Source organism: Ursus arctos, unplaced genomic scaffold (genome assembly GCF_023065955.2).
Source record: "Ursus arctos isolate Adak ecotype North America unplaced genomic scaffold, UrsArc2.0 scaffold_22, whole genome shotgun sequence".
Taxonomy (NCBI): Eukaryota; Metazoa; Chordata; class Mammalia; order Carnivora; family Ursidae; genus Ursus; species Ursus arctos.
The window spans coordinates 2,776,014-2,800,155 of record NW_026622897.1 but is presented as its reverse complement, the minus strand read 5'-3'; the positions used below and the strand labels follow the sequence as shown (position 1 = coordinate 2,800,155).

At 39.9% G+C, this 24,142-nt stretch overlaps 1 long non-coding RNA gene across 1 annotated transcript in view; it reads right to left on the bottom strand.

Moving 5' to 3' along the window:
• LOC125282525 (uncharacterized) overlaps positions 1-24,142 on the bottom strand; it is a 169,727-nt gene that overhangs the window by 66,259 nt on the left and 79,326 nt on the right. The window lies entirely within an intron of this gene.

Below are 24,142 nucleotides of genomic sequence, written 5' to 3'. Positions count from 1 at the left end.
AGAGTCTCCTAACGTAATACTCAAAATTGCCATGTGTCTTTTTTCGTTTAGATTTTATTTATTTATTTATTTATTTATTTATTTATTTGAGGGAGAGGGAGGGGGCAGAGAGACAGAGAGCACACAAGCAGGGGGAGCAGCAGGCAGAGGGAGAAGGAGAAGCAGACTCCGATGTGGGGCTCAATCCCAGGACTCTGGGATCATGACCTGAGCTCAAGGCAGATGCTTAACCAACTGAGGTGCCCCTCAAAATGTCCATGCTTCACGCAAAATCACCCATCACACCATGAACCAGAAACATCTCCACTTAAATGACAAAGGACAATCAACAGATGCCAAAATGAAGATGACACAGATGTGAGAATTATCTGAAAAGAAATTTAAAGCACCCATCATAGAAATGTTCTAACAAGCAATTAGGAACATGATTGAAATAAATTTAAAAAAATGAAATATGGAAATATGGAAAATGTGGAAACCAAAATTAATATAAAATAAAATACCATCTACCATTTACAATTCCTCAAGTAGAATTAAATAGTCAAGTGTAAATTGAGTAAAACATTGTAAAGGACTTGTATGCTAACTTGCAAACTAAGAAAGAAAGAAAAGATCTAAATAAATGAAGAGACATGACATGTTTGCAGATTGGAAGATTCAAACACTAAAGATTTTAATTCTACCCAAATGTGAGTGTCCGTGTGTAACATAAATATATAAATATATTTTATATAAATATAACATAAGTATATAATTAAAATATAAAATATGTTTTCATATTATATGTATTTCATGCCATTCTTAAGAAAGTTACAGGAAGAATTTTTATAGATGTAGGTAAGATCATTCTAAAATATATTTGGAAAGATAAAAAACTAGAATAGCTGAAATGATTTTGAAAAAAGAGAAAAAAGTGGAAGGAATAACTCTGAGATGTTTCAAGGTGCAGTACGTAGCTATAGTAACCTGTCTGTGACAGACCAGCAAAGGGATCCACACAGATCGAGGACGTCGAGGACAGAACTCAGAAAGCCCTCATATAAGTACGACCAGGTGACTGTTTTCTTTACAAAGGTGGAAAAGCAATTTGATGCAGAAAGGATAACCTTTGAGCTAAATGGTGCTGGAGCACTGGATATCCAGAGGCAAATAATAATAGTAATAAGAACATATAAATAAATATACAAATAAACAAATAATAAACCTTTACCAAACTTCAAAACTTATACAAAAATTCACTCAAAATTAATCGCAGGCTTAGCTGTAATAAATAGAACACTATAACATTCAGATGACAACAAAGGGAAAAATCTTTGAGATGTAAAGCTCGGTGAAGATTTCTTAGATAAAAACCCAAAAACGTGATCCATGGGGGGGAAAATGATAAAGTGAACTACAACAAAATTAAAACAAAAATTTACTCTGAAAAAGACTGTTCAAGAGGATAAAAATACAAGTTACAGACTCAGAAATATTTGTGAACCATGCATCTGTCAAAGGATTCATATCTAGAATAAATAAAGAATTCTAAAAATTCTATAGAAAAAAAAATCAAACAATCCAGTTAGAAAATGGCAAAAATAATAAAGACACATTTCTATAAAGAGCATATTCAGATGGAAAATAAGCACATAAAACAGATACTCAACATCACTGGCCACTAGAGAAATGCAGCTAAAGGTCCCCCTGAGATATCATTACATACCTATAAGGCTTGCTAAAATTAAAAATATGGACAACAGAAAAATTACCAAGGATGTGGGAAAACTAAATCCGTCATACATAGCTGGTGGTAATATAAATGGAAAAAACCATCCTGGAAAATATTTGGCATTTTCTTTAAAAAGTAAGCAGATACTTAGCATAGATCCCAGCAGCTGCACCCCTGGGCGTTTATCCCAGAAAAATGAAAACTTATGTCTACAACAAAAACCTGTACATGGATGTTCAAAGGAGTTTTATTTGTAATAGCCAAAAAATGAAAACACACAAATATTCCTCAAAAGGTAAAGTGTTAAACCCAGTTGTATATCCATGCCCTGGAATAACCCTAGAGTAACCTGTAGTAATGATATGAAGGAAGAGACCATTGATATGCGCACCAGCTTGGATGAATTGCAAAAGCATTATAAGGAGTGAAAAGAGCCAATCTCAAAACATCAAATACTGTGTGTTTCCACTTATAACATTCTTGAAATGATAAAATTATAAAGATGTTGAACAGATTAGTGTTTGTCAGGGTTTAGGAACACTGGGGGTAAGGTGGTAAAGGTATAACTTGGAAAGGGTATCCTGGGGGAGCTCGTTAGGGTGAGAGACTCATTCTGTACCCTGGATGCTGGGAGGGTGGGAACCTGCGTATGGGGTGCACGGACACAGAACTATGCATGTCCTGCACTGCTGTCAATTTCCCGGCTTTCCTATTGCACTGCAGTTACGTAAGATGTAACGAGGGAGAGAAACTAGGTAAAGAGAACATGGGAACTCTCCACACTATCTTTGCAACTTCATGTGAATCTATAATTATTTCAAAACAAAAAGTTTTTAAAAATTTTAAACTTGTCCTATAAAATAAAAGTGGTGAGGAAGAATTGCATACAATATTCAGCTTTAAGAATCACAAAATATATGAACACACGAACGCTCCCAATGTGGTTACTGAAGAAAACATATTTGATTAACTTCACCATTCCCAAGTTTCAAATCAAAGACCACAACTTGGGCATTTCTTATGTAAGGAGAAAATGGTGGCTAGCATATAAAAATATGAAGGGGAACAAAATTTGGCTAGCCCAAATTTTCTTTATTTGATTTTAGAATTATCCACAGGGAAACTGTATGCACATAAGAAATGTTACTATCTGCCCACTTAGTTAACAGAATTGAATGCAAAAGGATGAAAAAGAAAGTTTTTAAACTATTTTCCTTAAATTTAGAACAGACACTGGGGGAAAAGAAAAGACACTTAAAAGGATTTTTGAACCCAGACTTAAAAAGAAAATGGCAGAATCTTTTGAAGAACATGAAAGGATAAATAAACGTGCTGTAGCTATCCATGGAACAGCCAATTATGTTATCCTGTTTTCAGGAAGTGAGGGTTAGTGGTATTTTTGATAATACACAGAGCTTCTTAAACAAATTGGTTTTCTACCTTGCCATTTTTGTGATGAAATAATTTCAGTTCTCATGAGTCCTCGTTTTTATTTTCTATATAAAAAGCATAGAAGACTTTCTTCCATGGTTTTCAAAGCCATTTTGCTTACAGTGGCTTCCATTTAGGCAAAAAGCCTCTATTTGAAATTTTACATTTCCTTACATAAAAAGGAGTTTTCCAGCTGCATAACTACATACAGTTTGCAAAATTTACTTTAAAAGTTTGGAGTCAAAATATTCCTGAAATTTGGGGACAATTAAAATGTTCAGGAAAGTTACTGTTTGAAATTAAAATATCTCATATCTTAATATTTGGGACATGCTTTTAAAACATATTTTAAAGAATTAGTATGAAGACAAAATCAGTCCACCACTTGAAAGAAAATATATAGCCATTAGATATGATACTCTGGAAAATCAGCATTATTGTATTTTTAAACCTTTAAAAAAAATAAAATATGCTTTTAGATCATGCCCTAAGCTGAAATCAAGAGTCAGACACTCAACCAACTGAGCCACCCAGGTGCCCCTCTATTCCATTAATTTTTACAGGAGTATGATAATCTTTGATTACTGCAGTTATCTAATAGTTTTTGGATAGTTTAATTTAAATTCTCCATCACTTCCTTTTTTCAGTTTTCTTTTTTTTTTTTTTTTCCCTTCTGGGTGAACTCCAGACTCACTTTATTTGATTACTCTGAAATTCAAGTGGGATAGCACTGTAATTGCAGCAATTCTACACATGAATTTGGGAGTACATCTTTACTGCATTTACTTTTCTTGAAACATTCTAAGCAAGCCTATCCTTTATACATAAATGAGTATTTATGTGTGTATGCATACCAGCTTAAAAATCCATGGGAACCAGAGACAAAGGAAAACAGACAGCCACAGGAAAGCTTTTATATGCACGTTCACAGCAGTATTTTTCAATATCGCCAAAAAGTAAAAACAATCCAAATGCTGTCTAGCAAGGGATGAACAAATAAGAAAAATGAGGTATGGAATTATTTAGCAAAAACCCACAAAAAACCAAAACCAAACCAACAAAAACAACACAGGAATGCAGTACTGTATTAGTACATCCTAATAGAGCATGTATGGAACTTGAAAACATTGTATCGTGTCCAAGAAGCACATCACAAAGACCATATATTGCATGATCCTATTTATATGGGATGTCCAGAAAGAGAAAATCCTCTGAGCCAGAAAGTAAATTACTGATTGCTTAGGTCCAGGAGTGTTGCAGGGCACATATAAAGTAACTACCAAGAGGTTCAGTGTTTCTTCTTCTGGTACGTTGAAAATGTCCTACTATTGATATGGCGATGGCTGCTCAACTTCGTGAATGTACTGAAAACAGGTGAATCAGACACTTCAGATGCGTACATGGCACGGTGTGTGAATTAGATACCAATAAAGCCGTTAAAAAAAAACCACACAGGAACTCAAGGTACCTCCATAGTCATATTACCTTTGCTCCTCCACAGACATAACCACTAGCCTTAATTTGATATTTATTATGTCTTCGCATGTTTTTATATAGAGTACAAAGTATCAGTACCTGTACTTGAAACTTGATAAAAATATTATATTACATATGTTCTTTTAAAACTTTGTTTCCTCAATGTCAAGTTGGAGATTTTTATCTCTGTTGTCCTATAAGCTAGAATTCATTAATTTTAATGGTTATCCAAATAAACTATAATTTACTTATCCATGCAACTACCATTCAACATGTAAGTTAGTTCCTTTTCTCTGCATTAGAGACAACGCTCTTGTAGACACACAGGACTGATCACTCCCCTAAGCAATGTGGCAAGTCCCCACCACTTTTATTAAAGGTCTTTACTGTCCTTTAGCCGTGTTTTATAATATTCTGCTACGAACGCTATTCCCATAGATATTCTTTCTAGATACTACGTACGGACTGTTGCTTTTGTGAGCATATGGTCATCTCTCCTTCTCTAGATTTAACTGGTTATCAGGGGTCTATAACACGTTATTTTTTAATATTATTTTTGTTAACTTATTCTACTAAAGTTCTAAGTGTTTCTCTTTTATCCTCTTGCGTTTTCTAAAATAGCAGAATGTAACTCTTTCCAAAAGCTGTACTCCTATTGCTGTTACGTGACTCATTGTATTAACTAGATGTTTCAGAATTATGGGTTAGAAAGACTCTGTCTTTTTCAATATCTGTTTTTTCCCAACTCACTGTGGAAGTGGATACTCACTTAAAATAGATGTTTTAAATCAGTAAAATAAATCATCTTCTATCAAAAGTTTATTAAAAATGCTTCATTTTTTTTTAATCCATAAGGATTGGTATGTTCTCCTCATATTGCCTATACATTGGTTTTTAAATATTTAAGCCAACATATTCTTTAAAACAAATATTTATTTATTTATTAGAGAGAGAGAGTGAGAGAAAGGAAGCACGAGCAGGGGGAGCAGCAGAGGGAGAGAATCTCAAGCCGACTCTCCACTGAGCACAGAGCCTGACGTGGGGCTCAGTCTCACAACCCTGAGAGATCATGACCTGAGCCTAAATCAAGAGTCAGATGCTTAACGGCCTGAGCCACCCAGGTGCCTTTTAAGACAACATATTCTAAGAATATTTAAAATATTTGCTCAACAAAATTATTCAGAGGGTTTGATCATTTTCTTCTAATTAATTATTTATCTCCTAGCAAACGACCGCTAAATGATTTCACTTACAACAAACTTTGCAATTCCTTCGACAGTTCCTCTGCTAGTCCTCAGTTAGGACTCCTTAATGAGTTGCCACCTTACATCATTGCCCCTACTGTGATTTTCTGTATAGGAAACACTTCATCACCCTCTCTTATCTACTTATGATTCCTTATGTACAACCTGGTGATTGTTCAATAACCCTGTGGTAATAAGACATGATAACAGAAACCTTAAGAATTAAAACAATGATCATCTATTCTAATTAATTTCTGACTGACGCATAGTTTGTAGTAGGACCATGTGTACACGTTGTTGACACCCAAGGTGCCCAGCCAAGGGGATGAGGAACAGCTGCACCGAAGCCTCAGCTCTCCTTACCAGCTGCACGTCATGGTTTCGACAGAGCACCTTTCCTTAGTAGCCACAGGTACCACCCTCTAAGAACAAAATTGGGCTCCACATTGGTATCCGACCTTTATTTTCATCTTTGTATTTCATTAGAGTGGCTGAGGAAGCCAGGAATATGCTTCTAGAACATAAGCACTGTAGCCTCTGTCATTTATTGCCCAAATAGGGACACTTTTGCAATTCTTTTAAGATTTATTTATTTATTTGAGAGAGAGAAAGAAAGAGAGAGAAAGAGAGAGAATGCAAGCAGGGGGAGGGGCAGAGGAAGAAGGATAGAGAGAATCCCAAGCAGGTTCCCCGCTAAGCATGAGCCCCAAGCAGGCTCCATCTCAGGACCCTGAGATCATGACCTGAGCTGAAATCAAGAGTCAGATGCTCAACCAACTGAGCCACCAGATGCCCCTGAAAGTAAAGGTTTTTAATAATTACATGGGCAATAGGACTAAACGTACATGTTTCTGAGCAAATCAGGACATCTGGTCAAGCAAGCCATTGTGTATTCAAGTACTTTCTATGGAAGAAAAATAAAAAATGAGACAAAGATAGGTCAGTGCCTGGCACCACAGAGGTAATTAAAACAAACAAAACGATGAAATGATACCTCAGGGTAGAGGATGCATGTTTCTAAAAACGTCAAGGAGTAAGATCTCCTCTCCTGAAAATATTTTTTTCTGTCTTTCCCTATATAGCCCCCTCTCTATCTCTTCTCCCCACTTCTCACCGCCCCAACAGATGTTACAAGAATAGAGAGGTCAGAAAGAAAATAACCTTTCTTCTGTTTCATTACAAAAATAAATTCACTATGATGCTAAGTAGTAGTACTGCCCCTGACTGATGGAGTTCATCCTTGGAACACCTTTCGTAGTAACAAGAAGAGTGGGGGGAGAGGCACTTCAGCACTATGAGATATATATTACTCTCAACCATATCTATGTCAAATATTAATTTAGCAAAACTGAAATATATTTTAAGTCAAATTTCTTTAAATATATTAAGCAGGTTTTTGTAATTTTTTAAAAGGGAGAACACTCTCCTCTAATTACATTTAAATTACTGTAGAGTTCTTTGAATTTTACTTCCTCGCCACAGGGCTGCGTCTGAGCTCCAGTGTTGTAGTGAAACCTTGTGGCCGATGATTTCAGGTGCATGATGAGTCTGAGCAATGGAAACTGCTGGTCATCTGGTCACCTTTTTGGTCAGTAACATGAAACGTTTGTTTTCAGGAATAATTGTTGGTCATCCATAGAGTTGCTGCTTGCTTGTCCCTGTTTTTTAATTCCTGTGAAGTAGATGATGATGGGAAAAGCTTTAAGCAGTGCTAGAAACTGCCGACAGTTCAGACTGTCTTTTTCTGGCCAAGAAATGCTACTTACTTCTTCTGTCTTGTGATCTGTGACACTGCTTCTGAGAGATGCCCAGTGAATAAACACCAAGACAAAAATTAAGAGTGTTACTTAGGACTTTCAAAGTGGGAAGTATCACGTCTGTTTTTAATATTTAATGAGTATTGTATGTTTATTAAAATTAATATCTCTAAAGGAGTAGTTGCTACTATAGAGATCCAGACTGAGAAAAGGCAGAGTTGAAATCTTAACATTTAGCTGGGGGAACAAAGAAGGAGTCTGTTTAAAGTGAGCTGGAAAAGCTAATGGGGAAGAATTTCTTCTCCCTTTTATTCAACAAGTTATCAAATAAGTAATGTCACGCATTGGTTCATTCAGCAAACATACATGAGTGCTAATGACATGCTAGCCTCAAACTTTTTCTCAAAATTATAATCCAGTGAGCACGAGATAGGACTGTGATGTGTATTCTAGACCCCAAAGAACAATGCATGACGGGCAGGATAGAAAACAAGATATTTTTGTTTTCTATCAAAAATAGAAATAGCCACTGGGTGGCTTAGTCGTTAAGCGTCTGCCTTCGGCTCAGGGCGTGATCCCGGCGTTCTGGGATCGAGCCCCGCATCAGGCTCCTCTGCTATGAGCCTGCTTCTTCCTCTCCCACTCCCCCTGCTTGTGTTCCCTCTCTCGCTGGCTGTCTCTCTGTCAAATAAATAAATAAAATCTTAAAAAAAAAAGAAAGCAAGCAAGATAAAGAGAGAACAGGACTGCCTGGACAATCTGGACGTACAGTAACGTCTCCCTTATCTGAAGATTAGATTCTAACAACTTCAAATGCAGTCACTGGAAACCAATAGAGAATACGAATTCTTACGGTCCATGACTCTTCCCCACATGAATCCCTGTTACACTGAGATTTGGAGAAAAAGTGATAGGAATATTCAGAATCTCTATTTGAAAAAAGGGAAAGAAAATTGAATTGATTTTTATGCATCTTATAGTCCAGGCAGTATGTGAAGTATGTTCAATTGCATGATCTAATATATTCAAAGCAGCAACCATGCAAAGGATTCTCACTCTGTTTACATTTGAAATAAAAGGCTCATAGAATGTAAAGTCAAACCAAATTTGAAGCCGTGTGTGAACTCAGAGCTTATGAAAATGATGGTACCATCAAGGTTGCCCTCAGGTGACTTCTTGGATTGTAATATTATCTGTTCATATTTATGCAATTGGCAGAAAAACAAGTTTTACAAAAAGCAAAAAAAAAATGTATATATTGGGAAAGACTGGGGAGAATATTAGAGATTGAGTATACAGATCTTGTTTTAAAAAGTAAGCAATTTTAACCAAACAAGCCAGTGAAGGCTGTTTTTGAGATACCATGATTTTCATTACCTGCAGAGTAAATTTCTGAAAGAGATACTGCTGCTAGTTACTGAGCCAGATCCTTGGTCCTACCAAGTATTTTTCTTTTCTTATTTTTGTTGATTTTCTCAATGCTAGAGTCAATGCTAACACTGTGGTCCTCAAAAGGAGAGGAGAGATGCCAATTCTAAAGCTTATCTCACTGTCTTCTCCACATGTCTCTTAACCTTCAGACATTGGCAACCATTGTGGTTTGGAGGACATCTTAGCATTTCCCTCTACTCATTAATTTTGAGTACATATTTTTCCAGATTACATAAAAATTATATTGTGATGTGCTTGTAGAATTTTAGTCAGACATACAACAGTTAAAGGATGGGAAAATCTAAATCATTGTCTTTAGTATTCTAAGATGCCATCACTTACCAATGTAACAACAGTAAGAATAGGGAAGAAGAGGTGATGCTTGAATGCTATTTTAATTTTTTTCCTTCCTATCTGCTTAAAAAAATGACTATTTCTAACCCATACCTTTTCTGTTAATACTTGATATTTTTTTCTTCATCTCTCCAATACTGAGTTTCTAACATCTTTTTCCCCCTCCTAAGAATTAGTATGATAATATTCCTATCAATTTCTGAGTAGTGGCATACGTTTCTATCACATTAATTTGAAATCTTTTCCTCTTCTGTAGAGTTAAGATTTCCCCTTTGATCTGTAGCACGTCTTGTAGATCTTGCCCAAGGTCACACTGCAAAACTAGAAGCCGTACACGTGCACGTGCTATTATTACATTACAGGTACGTGACGTGGACCAATTCGTTTTTCCTATGTGCTATGGAGGTACGACTGAAACGACAAATTGACAGATAACAGCAACATTCCACTGGGTCCTGATTATAGCGCCATCAATTCTTTCCCTTCTTGTTAGTTCTGCCAAGTATTTGTTAAACTTACTGGAGTTCCTTGTTTGTTTCATTTGCCATTTTTTTTTTATGTAACTAGAAAAATTTAGAAGCATCATAGGATTTTCACAAAAAAATAAAATAAAATGGTCTAAACAGATTACAAGCTACATAAGTGAGAGAAGTAAATCTAGGTCACTAATTTCAGTTCAAATAAAATTAACATGGCTTATAGACCTCATAATACCTTTTAATACCTCTGTCTTTAGCAACTCAAAAAGCTTTACAATTTTCAGGTGATTCTTACGCAAAATGTGTGGCAGACAGATGGCTAATTTAACTTACAAGGAAAGGAATCTGCAGGGAAATTAAAAGCTAACCTGACCCACTTAAAGACCTGCTGGAAAAAAAAATAATAATAACAAATGTGATTCCATTCTCTTTGTATTTTTTTCTTTTAAAAAATTCTACGAAGTTATGTTTACAGCACATGTAATCATTGCTTCCTGACGGCTCTTCCCCCAGATACTTTTAATCACTCCACCGTTGAGGAGAACGGTATGTGTAGAACGAAGAGGCAAGCATGTTTTGGGAAGTTTCTAAGGTTTTGGCAAAGTTTCTAATTTTGGAACTGCTGGCCAAATGCACTTCACACTAATGCACGGGTAGCACAACAGTCTTTATATAAGAAAAATAACTGAACAGAATTTTATCATGATGTGCTTTTTGCAAATACGAATCCAGAAAATACAACATAAGCATATGGAGGCAATGTGGATGGTATTTCTCCTCTGTTTGAAACTTTTCCACAGTTTCCAAATGTTCCATCATGAAATTGTTTTAAGATAAGAAAAATCACTTCACCATATTATCTTTCCTTTTTTTGGAGTTCTCAGTAGAGGGGATTTATGATAACATCGTAGCTGGGAATGAATACACACGCGCACACACAATAAAATTTAAAAGCTATTTTTATCTATTTATGAAATTTTAATATAAGCTTTTTCTACCTTGAACCTCTCTGTATTATTCTTAGAATGTCACTTTTTAAATTTAACAAATCACACAATAAAAGGTTAAAGCACATTCTATCAGGAAACTGAGACAGGAGTTCACTGAATACATCTAAGTAGAGAAAGTAAGGACAGGTATTTGTCACTCAGAGGATTTCATCTCCTGACTTCTGAAAGTATTTCTGAGAAGGAGAAAGGAACAAAATCCTGTTGTCAGACATGCTGCTACGTTGCCATCCAAGCAGCCTGGAGACTTGTCATCTCAATTGCTTTCTAAAGGAACATCCTGTTCAAATAATGATTATGTACTCCACATTCATCCTCGTACAGGAAAAGGTTTATCATGACTCATTTATTTCCTTGGAAAAATCTATCAACATCTCAATTTATGTTAAGCTGAGATGAATAAAGAATCACATTTGTAACACAAATGAGCCACAGCAGTGCACACTTGGCGATCGGACCAGTTAACTACTTTTTCCTCAAGAAAGTATGAATAGCCTTTCAGACTTAAATCTGCTCCCACATCTACAGGATGAATCCTTATGTCCTCAACTGGTAAGAGATGCATTTAGGTGTCTTCAAGATAGCCGGGGCCACTGAAAATCACGGGCCATACACAAGCCTTCACTTTCTCATTAATCTTAAGGTTTAACACATCTCGCGCACCAACGCAAAGAGGAAACTCCAAAGTCTAATTTTCCAGACTTCTCCTCTCCTTAATCCTACATGCTATTCACACAATAACTAAAATGATTTTTCAGATTTGTCACTTAAATCCTCCTTCTCGCGCTATTCCTCCTGCGCTATTTTCAGCCCACATGTCTGCCAAGATGTATCGATCAATCACCTTTCAACAAATCTCACTTTTTTGTATGCAGGAGAACCAAAGACATTACTGTTTTCCATCTCTGCAAATGTGCACCTCTGTTTCCTCCCGTATCTCGGGTGAGTTAATTTGCTTACAAGGATGGTCTCCGGGAGTCCGTGTATTCCTCATGCCCCTCTTCCCTCTGGGATTTGGAGAGTGATCTTCTCCCACCTTATACAGGGATTGGGGAAAATCACTGAAAAACTGCATGTAAGGAAGCTTCTGATATGCAAATGTGCAGAGCTGCTCTGTCCTTTCCAGAGGACAGTCCTGTCCTCCCTAAGATTGAGCCTGAGGAAAGAGAGGAGCGTGCTGAATGTAATTAGGACATCGGTATGAGTTTGTTTAATCGTCTATCCCACAGGAGGCCTAGTGTAAGAGGAAGAGTATATAAACAATCTGGCAAAACAGAAAGGAACAATATGCTTTTCTTTAACTTCTTTACTTTTCCAAAAGCTTCTGGACAGAGCCATGAACGATGAAGCTTTATCATCCAAAAAGCTTGGATATCCTTGAGAAAGATAGTATCTATTTTAAAAAATCCTCATTATTCTTGTCCAGTTTCTTTTTTTTTTTTAAGCTTTTTTTTTTTTTAAAGATTTTATTTATTTATTTGACAGATATAGAGTCAGCCAGCGAGAGAGGGAACACAAGCAGGGGGAGTGGGAGAGGAAGAAGCAGGCTCATAGTGGAAGAGCCTGATGTGGGGCTCGATCCCATAACGCCAGGATCATGCCCTGAGCCGAAGGCAGACGCTTTAACTGCTGTGCCACCCAGGCGCCCCTCTTGTCCAGTTTCTGAGCGCTGGAAAGAGGTAGGGAAATAGAGAGGGACAGAGGAATGGGAGAAGAGCAGTCTCACTAGCAGAAAAATGCCTGACCAGCTTTATTTCTTGAGCTGGGGGCTCTGTTTCCTTTGGCAAGTAAAGGAGGGTAGGAGCCAAGTATCCCCCCAGGCATCCGGAAAATAATTACAAAATCTAGAAGGATCTGGGTCTTTGCTGAAACACTGCACTTCTGTGATTCTTCTCTGATTTCCTGAATGGGCCAAATTTGACTGAGGTCACCTCATTTGCATGGGAAGAACGCCATGGACTGTTGGCCTCATTAGGACAGCCTTGGGGGATTTACTCAGCTCCCATAGGAGGACAGGACTGCTTCTTACGAACCCGAGGGCTCTCTGAAGTGGAAACTGGGTGCTGCATTGTCAAGGACAAATCAAATGACTCACCAAGGGAGACCAAGGAAAGCACTGCACACATGTGCATAAACACAGCTGCACAGCTCTGGCTGCACTGGAACACAAGGAAGAGGAGTCCTCCAGGAGAGAATAAATGGAAGGCGGGAGCAGTTTTTGTGGGATTCTTGAACCACAATGTGAAGGGAACAGGTGATGTCTCCCACCATACTAATGACTTTTGGTAATGGACTGCTTCTGGCAGATCAGTCTTTCTGATCGGGTCCATGAGCAAGGACACAATCAGTGGCTTGCTAGAGGACAGAGTGATAAATCGGAAGGAGATGGAAGAAGGGGGAGATGAAAATGATTGATAGAGCGGTAGACCTGGCTTGATCTCTGATTGACACTATCATTTGGGAAAAAGCACCAGGTCAGCCAAAGTTTTTTCTACTACAGTGTGCCACAGACTCACGTCTTGCCAGCAACCTAGAATTCTCTCCAAGTGAGTTTCCATAAATTCTTCTAAAGGTGGGGTGGCACAGCTACTGTATCATGGAGCCCAATACCTGATTTCCATATTCTATTTATCAACTCACTGACCATTCAGTATCTCAGGTAAGCCTGGCATCGCTTACTCTCAGAGTCTGGTTCCTGCATCCAACACCCTGTGGCTACCCCACATCCTCCTCCTCTTGTGACACATCTTTAGGTCCTTGCTTCCCATTTATAGCTCAGTGTCTACTCTCTGTCAAGTTTATCTCCCTTTTGCAAATCTTGGATATTCCTTGAAGGCCTCCTCTTGGAGTCGTCAATAACTCCGGGGTGGGGTGGGGGTAAACATGACAACTTTTTCATTTGTTACTCTATAAATAGAGCTGAGAAGGGAGGATGATTAATCAGCCTTGCCATGTCTCCAGTTATATGTCTTTCTTCCTTCCTTCCTTCCTTCTTTCCTTCCTTCCTTCCTTCCTTTTTTTTTTTTTTTCAGTGTTGACTCCCAACACTGTATGAGAAAAGCCCTTCATGATGATGAAGTTAACAGACTGCTTTCGGTGTCAAAGACTACCTTTGGTGGGACTGCAGTAATGGTAAGATCATCATGACACAAGTACATGGCCAATGGGAAATGGTATTTAGAATCTTCTGGATCAGGCAAAATTGAGACTATCCCATCAAATGAGAGACAATTCATAGGTTCAACAACTGAGCACAGAGGTCAGAAAGAAATGAACCCCAGTAGCTATGTGACTTGAAAGAAGAGAAACAATATAAATGAGCCTTACCTTTTTAAAACTTGCCAATTGTTTTAACTCAAGAAAAAGATCAATTATGGGATCTTATGGTGCTTACTACCATGTGCAGGGACTTCTGCTCACTCCTGCCCCTGTAAAGGGGGGTTCCTGCTGACAGGAAGGTCAAGCTTCTCTCGTACCCCTGGGAATTTTGTCCCAGGTTCCCTTCTTACAGAAGGCTGGCCAGTCTTCCCTCACAGCCTGGGAGCTGGGTGGGGGCACAGGAGTGCAGGGCAAGGTGCTGCCTGAAGGCCGCTGACAAGGGGACTATCTTACTTATGTGCCAATCTGGGGTACTTCTGAGAGTGCAAATGCACGCTAATCAGGAGGACAGCAGGACGATCAGTATGTCGCGATAGGATATCAGTTACAGAAAATGGGGATAGAATCAGACCTGACAGAATGAGAATAAGTAGGAATTCACTTGAGTACCAAGGCTACCTCAGCCTACTACCACTTCAAGTTGCCAGGGATAAATCTGCTGGATGCTTCTGGAGGCTGGGAAGAGACAGGGGTGGTCACCCCAGGATCCATGTCTCATTCTTGTACAGTCATGGGACTTCCAAGTTGGTAATTTGTGTTTGTTATTTTTCCTACCAGCTCTCTTGCAGCTAGCTTTGGCCAAATGACTGCATTTTACCTGGAGGGAGGTTCGTGAAATCATGGGTGCTAAGCCGGTTGGTGGGCCTAGAAGGGATGGAACATACTTTCCCCTTTTCCCTTGCACTGTTCCTTCAGAGTGGAAGGAAGGCAAGTTGGCATTAGTTGAAGTTCCTAAACCGTGACAAGATGGTGTAAGCCTGAGTCGCTGAGCCCCAACACCTGAGCCCTGGAGCTCTCCTGCTCAGGCTGCTCAGACCCTTGAGAGAGAAATACAATTCTATCCTGTTGAAGCCACAGATGAGTGGACTCTGTCCAGCAGCTGAATGTGTACCTGACTGACTCAGGGGGCCTTCACTTCGTTTTCCTCACTGGAGGCAGACTCCCGACCTAGCTCCGTCCTTTCCACGGTAATCGGGCTGTGTGAGAGGGGTCAGCCAACCCCAGCTCATTAGCCAACACGAAGCGCCCTTTGTTAGAGACGCTACATTCTGATCACTTCCTGAGTTGTACTCTAGATTTTTGAAACCTAAAAAAATAATAATAAAGGGTTGTTTGTGGCCAAAAAAGAGTCTTTCTCTCACAATTAGCCCTTGTGTAGCAATGGATTGCTCTCCTTCTGAAGTTTTAAGGTTCCTGACATAGGGAGTGTCCAAAACAGAGGGCCACCTCAGGATCACCCTGGTATTCCTCTCAGAGTGTACTTGTCTGAAATAAAATATTAATATTGAAATATTAACAATAAAAATATTTGGCTAATTTATTTAAATGGACTTCCTGTGAGTAGCTAGCTTTTGGTGTACATTGTGATGGTCCTTGCAGTTTTAAGACCGCAGTGCGTTAACAGACAAGAAAGAAGAGTGCGTGAGTGCTGCCAGGGTACTGACACGCCTCCTTCCTGGGAGGCTGTCGGAGGAGACAATGGCCAGGGCCGGACCAGCACTTGCTAGCTCCCGGGTCTGACTTGCATCGGAGGAGACAGCAGGGCCAGGGCCAGGTGGCTGAAAGAGCTCTGCCTCTAGCTCCCCAGTAGAGCCCGTCTCCCCCCGCCCAGGCCTACATTATCCCCTCAGCGGAAGAGTCTGGTTTGTCAGGGTCAAGTGCACCCCCGTGGTGATGTAAGCTGGAAGATCAAAAGGCAGTACTGGAAGAATTCCTCTGCCTGTCACCTCCTGACAGAGCACCTGGGAGAAACGATGACAGGGAGCTCCCAAGACACAAGGGGCCAGAATGGGTTCACACAGGTGTGGACCCCCTCACGTCCCACGAGCTCTGGCCCCGTTCCCAGGTCCCACATCCAGGGCTGGTCTTTCCATCAGTCTGTCCCCTTGGTCCCTGCAGCTGCTGATGGCCTCAGCCACGGAACAGGAAGGAAGACACTCCCACAGGGGGAACTTCACTTTGGAAGGGGTGCTGGAATCACTGAAAGTGCAAGCTGTTCTGAGGGAAGCCTGAAAACCTGAGAGCTGTTTCTGGAGGAATTTATCAGTCTGTGGACAAGGGGGCCCATGTACAATCCCCTGGCTCCTGATCTGTATTAGCTCAGTGAGTGGGGAACCCAACCATCTCGAGAGGGAGTCACAGAGAGAAGGCCCAATGTTGGGCCAAGGCCTAAGTTTCCCAAATGACACAACAGATGTTCATTTATAGGTAACATAACATCACATCATTTTTTCTAAAGTATCAAGATTATTGAATCTAGTACGAAAGCTTTGGACAACTGGGAAAGTGAAGGGAGCAGGTGATAGAGTCAAGATGTCCAGGCCTCACTCAGGCCAAACTTGGCACAGACACAGTCCAGACCCAACCCCGCCAAAAGAAGGCATGCAGAAGTTGGATAAAGCAGCAATTGCAACCCTCAAAAATAGAACTTGTGCTGTTGAGCTCTGGAAAGAAAGGGAAACCTGGATCCCCAGAGAGGTGGCAGGATGTGGGACCAGGTGAGAAATATGTCCGCGGGTCCTGTTGCTAGTTCAGCAGGGACGCTGATCACTGCCCCAGCAAATACTCAGGCGGGAAGCAAGGACACTGGCTTCAGAAAAATGAGTCATAGCCCATGTGTGTGCTGTCTTTCACGAGTCGGACCTTGTGGAATACTGAGACCACAGAAATTGCTCGACTTAAAATTTTTTAGTACAGTTTGAAAAGACTTGGATAATTCTTCTCCTTATTGATTCTTATTGGTTTTATATTATGCCATTAATTAAACTGTAAAATGTGGGACTCTTACAATACAACAATAATAAACATCTATATTTACTCAATTGACTGGAGTGGAGTGAAATATCCAGGGTAACTCTCTAGAGAGTCAAAGACTGACACTTATGCCATAAAAATATTGAAAGGACTATTTTCAACAAAATCTCAATTGCTTGTATTTGATCGTCTTATCACGTACATTGTTTTGGCCTAACCATGTGGTACTTGGAGTGGTACTTTAAGTCGTTTCTGTTTGGGGATGATTTTTGTTGTTGTTTGTTTTAAGCTTGAAGAGAGGTTGGGACCTATTTTTATTTTTAAGCAATTAGGTTTTAAGCAACCATCAGGGAAAAAGATCACCTGCACCTGTACAATTTGGAACCTTTTCTGAGATGCTTGAATCAGATATAAAAGAATAAATAAGGAAATAAGGAAATGAACAAATACTGCTAAGTCTGGGGGGGGCAGTATATATATATATATATATATATGGCTTGATATGGCCCTGTGTAACTTGATATGTGAGAGAGGGAAAAAGAAGAGGAAATTAGCTCTCATACTGGCACAAGGTCAAAAGAAAGAGAATTAAATTGGAAACATACATGTGGATGGAGTCTTGGAGAAAAAGAGAATTTCATCTTGGGAAAGGCTAATACACCCCATTCACTTTGCTTTGAATACTCACACTTCTATACAGGCATCTGCAGAATAAATCTGTAGCTCCAAGATTTCTGTCTCTAACACTATTCCCCACGAAGAGAAATCAGGGCTCCTTGCAGGATGGCTACTTCCATAACTGGGGCAGGGGAAGTCAATATGACCCAGAGACATCCTCATTAAAAAAAAAAAACAAAAAGGAAGGATATTTTCAGAGGCATTTAGGAACACCATTTAAAAAAATGAAGATAATTAGGTTGTTAATTGCCAGATTGTGATCATTAACACACACACTCACTAATTGCCGTCATTCAAATATAAATCTTCCAGGTATGTAAATGGTATATAAATGTTTGGAAGTTCACAGAGGTTCGAAGCAGATAAAGTGTGCAGAAAAACATTTCTGCCAGCTAACCTGAGTAAGGTGATTGTTGTCTCTAATTGCCTGAGCCATTAGCAGCTGGGAAATGAGGGGAAATACACTTGAACTGTGGTTCTCGGGCCAAACTCAGTACGAGAATTTCTTAGGTTAAAGTGTATGAAATCAAAGCTTAGAGAGGGCAGGGGCTAGTGGAAGCAAGCCTCCCGCCCACTGCCGTGCATGCAAATTCCCTCCGTTCTTCCAAACACTCCAGGAGAGTTTGTCCCCTTTTCTGAGACGTTCTAGTTCTCTACCAAGAAAGAATTCAAGGATAGCACAGTGCAGTGAGGTACACAGCCCAGCTCTGCTAAAAGTGAGAGTACACTCGCGGTGGGACAACAGGCAGGCTGAGGAAGGCACCTGTGTGTGTGTGTGCATGTGTGTGTGTATCGGGGCGGTGGGGGGGCAGGGTTATCTTCTTTTTTGATGCCCACACTGGTCATAGGGACCTAGCTAGGGCAGACCCTAACTGAGGTTGCTTCCAATACCCCAAAGCTCCCCTCCTACAGGTCAGGAGGGGGAGTTTTTGGCCTGGTATGGTCTGGGCGGGTGGGGGGGGGATGGGGGGTGTGTGTGCAGCAAAACCACAATGCAAATGAGCTTGCTGGAGCTGAGCCAGGTAATCTTCTAACCCACAGTAGCTACTGTTGTATCCCTGCAGGAAGCCCAGGGCAGGATGGCACCTGCGGGTGACTTCAGTGTTACCTCCCTAACTTCCTCCCTGCCTCTCTAATGCCCCCACAAAAAAATGTACTTAGCAACGCCACTCCCTTGTAAGGGGTGGCAAAAATGAAGAGAGAAAAGAACGAAAAAACATATGTGTGTGTTCTTTTATTTTTTTTTAAGATTTATTTTACTTTAGAGATAGAGACTGTGAGCAGTGGGGAAGAGGCAGAGGGAGACAGAATCTCAAACAGACTCCCCGCTGAGCGTTATCTTTCCTACATTTATCTTCATGGCTTAATTTTGAATTTTAAATTAATTGCCCTACATTCTCAGATATTTTTCTAAATTATTTCTCATTCACAAACTTGCTCAGACTGACAGAGACAGAGAAAGAGAGAGACAAAGGAATCTAGGGAAGATTTATCAGGACTGCACAATGAACAGAACCTCCCCGCTCCCCCATAACATGCACATGTGTGCGCACACACACACACACCCCTCCACATTTCTCCACCTATTGTTGTTGTTGCTATTTCTCTTGATTCTTGGGCGTAATAACTTGGGAGGAAGATTATCTTGGAAGAAAGGAGATGAGTGGGGATTTCCCGGTCTATTCTGTTTTTACATATCCATCCACAATTTCTACTGAAATATTGCTTTGGAAGTTCCCAGGATTGCTCAGGGTTGATAGGTCATCAAGTCAACGTCAGGTTCCCCTGGGTGAGCGCTCACAGTCTCCTCTGTTGCCCATATTGGCTCACATGTGTTTCCCACTGTCTGCCCTGGATGGTCACAGCAAGGGTTTAGTACCGACCACAGCAGAATGCTGGACATTGAGAAGCTGTCAACCACCAGTCTTCACGTTCCCATGGATGAAGTTAGCATGCTAATATCTTCTCACCATCAGGGCATTAAAACACGTTACACAAATGTTCCCATTTCCAGACTCTGTTTAGCGTGAGCCAAGGTCCTTGACATTAGGCTTCTGTCCTTCTTTCTTTTATTTTTTTAAGATTTATTTATTTATTTTGGAGATAGAGACCGTGAGCAGTGGGGAAGAGGCAGAGGGAGAGGGTGAGAGAGAATCTCAAACAGACTCCCCACTGAGCGCAGAGCCCAACAGGGGGCTTGATCCCAAGACCCCAAGATCATGACCTGAGACAAAACCAAGAGTCAGATACCCGACCGACTGACTATGGTCCCCAGGCACCCCGAGGCTTCTGTCTCTCTAAAGTGACTGACTACGGAAGGGTTTTTCAGCAATGGCCTCATTCTGGGCCATTTTCCACTATAATTTTTGTAGCTTTTTCATTATCTCTGAAGTTAGGATCAATCTATCCTAAATTTCTCATGATAGCCATGAATCTAGAACTTTAAGTAGAAATTATTATAGTACCTCCCCTATCCCATTTCATTTGGGGGGAAGAGAAGATATCCCAACACCAAAGTAAATTATGATTTAAGAACTGAAATCCTTTATGTGAGTAGGAATAACCCCAAGCCCTGTTACACATTTTAGTATAAATCTAGTGGAAAGGCTTAGATTTGCAGAAAATGAAATTGATCTTTATAGCTTTGCTACTTTAGAAGAACTATTTTGTAGAAGGTCCCTCTTTGAGGTTTGTCTGATGTTTTTACAAGAATAGACTGGAGTCACAGGTTTGGGGCAGAAAGACCACAGAGGTTAAGTGCCTTTCTCAGTGCTTCATACCAGGGGTCTCTTGTTATCAACGTGATCTACCATGGGTACCGCTAACCTTGATCACCTGGTTAAAGTGACATACTGTGGGTGTGAGTCACGTATGTATATATTCATGTCTACAGATCCACACATGCACGTATATACCACTAGGAATGTGCAGTGGTATGTGCTGGATTTCTCCACTGAAAATTTCCTATTTTCCATACTCTCCATCTCCTTGAGGAAAGACTATTTACATATATTATTTGAGTTTTTCTGTAGGGCAGACTTGTCTTTTTCCTCTTATTTATTGATGCATTCATTCATTTACATCATTATGGTGTCATGGATACTTATTTAATTCTTTGGGTTGTAATCTAGCTCATTATTCATTTTGAAAAAATGCATTTTTATACTTGATTTGTCTAAATTGGAATTCAAAAAAGTATTCTTTGCATTTGATCATATCTAAATCTCTTACCAATATATATAGAGAAATGTCTCTTCTTTTGAAGTTCAGTGAACTTTTTGAAGAAATTGGGTAAGCTGACCTATAGACTATCTTTATTCTAGATTTGACTGACTGCTTGCTTGTGTTTAACAAGCTCGTCCGTGCTCCAGAATTCCTGTGCACTGGGAAGTCATTCCAAAGTCTTGATCAGATTCAAGTTGATTTATTTTGCAAGAATGTTTCTTGGGTTGCTCGGAGTACCTCCTACAGCATCCCAAGAAAGCTACATCATGCCCGATGGGCCTCAGCTTTAACAGTGCTAACAGTGACCGGTCGGTTCAGGTGATGGCCGTCTGCTCTTTTCTTTTTAAAGATCCCTGTCAACCCTTAACTCTTGATTCTTGCTCTTCACTGCCATCGCCACGATATAGCTTTCATTACCAATCATGAAATGGTGGTTTTCTACTAATCAGCTAAACTCTTCTTAATAAAAGAATTACCCCTCATATACTAGGTCTGACTTGGTTACACTGAAATATAATTTATACAAGAAAAAGAAGACAAAGGGTTAATTCATTTCCCTTTAATTATCAAACATCAGACTAATTAATGAGTACCTTAGTACTTAAACTGGTGATTCAGAATTTTGTTTGATTTCTCCTACTCCTTAAAAGAATTGGTGCACACTTGTTGTCTAAAATATATTCCATGCTATTAAATCATTTGAAGACATCATTTTTTTGAAGCAAAAATTTCTTCACCTTTGACCTGTGGGAGTGTCTCAAGTTGGCTCCCTGTGTCTCTTCAGCATGACCGCGTGCAAGCTTCCTTGCTTTTGGGCTCAAGAAGACATCCCACATTCATTTACATTTCCTGTCCCTGACCTGGGATCAGCTATTTCTAGAAGGAGCCCTTTATTTCTGTTAGTGGCAAATGGTATTTAAAAATGAGATCTGGATACTAGAGGCAACCATTGCCACTAGACGGGCACAGCTTCTAGACCTTGGCGCAGAGCTAGGAAACATGCATTTTATTAAAAGTGAAATAGGATGAACTATTTACAAATCATATTTAAGATTCCAAAGTTTGGGGCGCCTGGGTGGCTCAGTCATTAAGTGTCTGCCTTCGGCTCAGGACCTGATCCCAGGGTCCTGAGATTGAGCCCCACATCGGGCTCCCTGCTCTGCTGGGAGCCTGCTTCTTCCTCTCCCACTCCCCCTGCTTGTGTTCCCTCACTTGCTGGCTGTGTGTCTCTCTCTGTCAAATAAATAAATAAAATCTTAAAAAAAAAAAGATTCCAAAGTTTTTTATTTAATATATTTGATTTTCTATTCACAACCCTTTTATCCTGAAAATATCGGTGGTGACAAACGTGACATAATCATATCTTTTCTTTATCTTACACTATTCTGTAAAACGGACTCAAAATAACCAAATTGTATCACTCTTTGCAGCGGCCTCATGCCCTCATCTCCCAGATTTGAAATACTACGCATTCTTTATTTTGCCAAAAATTCTTTAAAATCTATGTTCACAGATGAAGGAAATATTCTGGATGTGATTTAGATTGTGAATTAAGGTTAATATGGCCTAAGACTGATTGAGTTGTCCTAGCTCCCATTAAATTTATGAGAAAAAACAGCCCAGGACTTTTATTCTACACAAAAGCTATTTCTGAACTTGTTCATCTGGCAGTGGAACAACTGATTACCTGCATTACCTGCCCGACTTGTGCAGCTTTTAATTCTGTACCACTGATAAATAACTCACATGTCCGAATTCCCTAGTAGTCGGTAAAAATCTTTAAGAAAAAGGACAATATTTTATTTTCGTTTTGAATCCCTAGATCCTAATTCACTGCTGGACGTTCATTAGACACTCTATAAATATGTATTTAATGAATGAAAATAAATCAGGGTACATATTATGATTAAATTCAGTAATTCATATTTATCTTTCCTACATTTATCTTCATGGCTTAATTTTGAATTTTAAATTAATTGCCCTACATTCTCAGCTATTTTTCTAAATTATTTTTCATTCACAAACTTGCTATGTTTATCATTTATTCTTCCTTTCAGTCTAAAACATTCATATTTTACAATATATACTTATTACCCTTTAGACAGCAGCCACTCTTTTAGGGACTGAAGGTCACCCTTTCCTGGGGCTCATTCAGTCGCAGAGAGAGACAGTCCAGAAGTAAACAAACAACAGAAAAGACGGGCTAGTGGTAAGTCCTTGGGAGGAAGGAAGTTCACCTCGACAAGTTTGTTTCCACGTTGCTCTATGTCAAGCATTCTCTGTTTAAAAGGAAATGTCTATTTTCATGCATGTCACTGTGGTTTATGTATTTTCCATCTTTCCGCTGCTCTATAAGCCTATCGCGCCCTTGCCTCTTTTGTACGTCACTTCCACATGAAACATCTTAGGTTTTGGAATTGGAAGAGGGAGTTTAAATTTGACTTCTACCAGGATTGAACAATGCAACTTCCTGCAAATGCGTGAGCCCATCTTCTTCACGGGGACGCTGAGTCAACAGGACTGTACTGTACGGAGAGCGCCCGCCACAATCCCTGGCACTCAGTAGGCGCTGCTGAAATGCAGCCCCCTTTCTTCCTTCCCCTGTGCAATCAAAGCCCTGCCATTCTGCAAAGCCCAGAGCAGGTTTAAATCCCTCTTCTTCAGAAATCCTGTCCTAGCACTGCTCGTCCATCCTCCAGTTAGTGGATTCTCCACTCTCTTCCGTCACAATACCTTTTTTCTTGTGCTTACGTTTTTGTCCCCCCAGCTACTGTAAGCCTTTGGAAAGCAGATCCTTCCATAATATGATTGTTCCTGTGTTCTCAGAACACTTGGCACGGTGCTCCAGAAGGAAGTGGCTTGTGCTACTACAGAGAGCTGGCCCGGGGATGAGAAAGACGAGATTTTCATTCAGCCTCATCTCATGTCTCTGGCAAGTACGCAGGCTCATTATTCATGAGATGAAGATGCTATTACTTGCCTGCCATCTAGCTCACTAGGTGGCTGTAAGGACACGGTATAAAAAAGTACAAAAGGAAACATCTGGCGAAGCACTTGCTTCCAAGGCTGTGTAAAATAATAACGCTGATCTAAACCTAACCATCAGTGCGATGTGTTCAGCTCTCGCTAGGTGCCGGCCATCTGCTGAGTAATCTACACCCACGCTCTGAGAGGCAGCCTGGCATAAGGAGGGACCAGGTTCCGTAGCCAGACTACC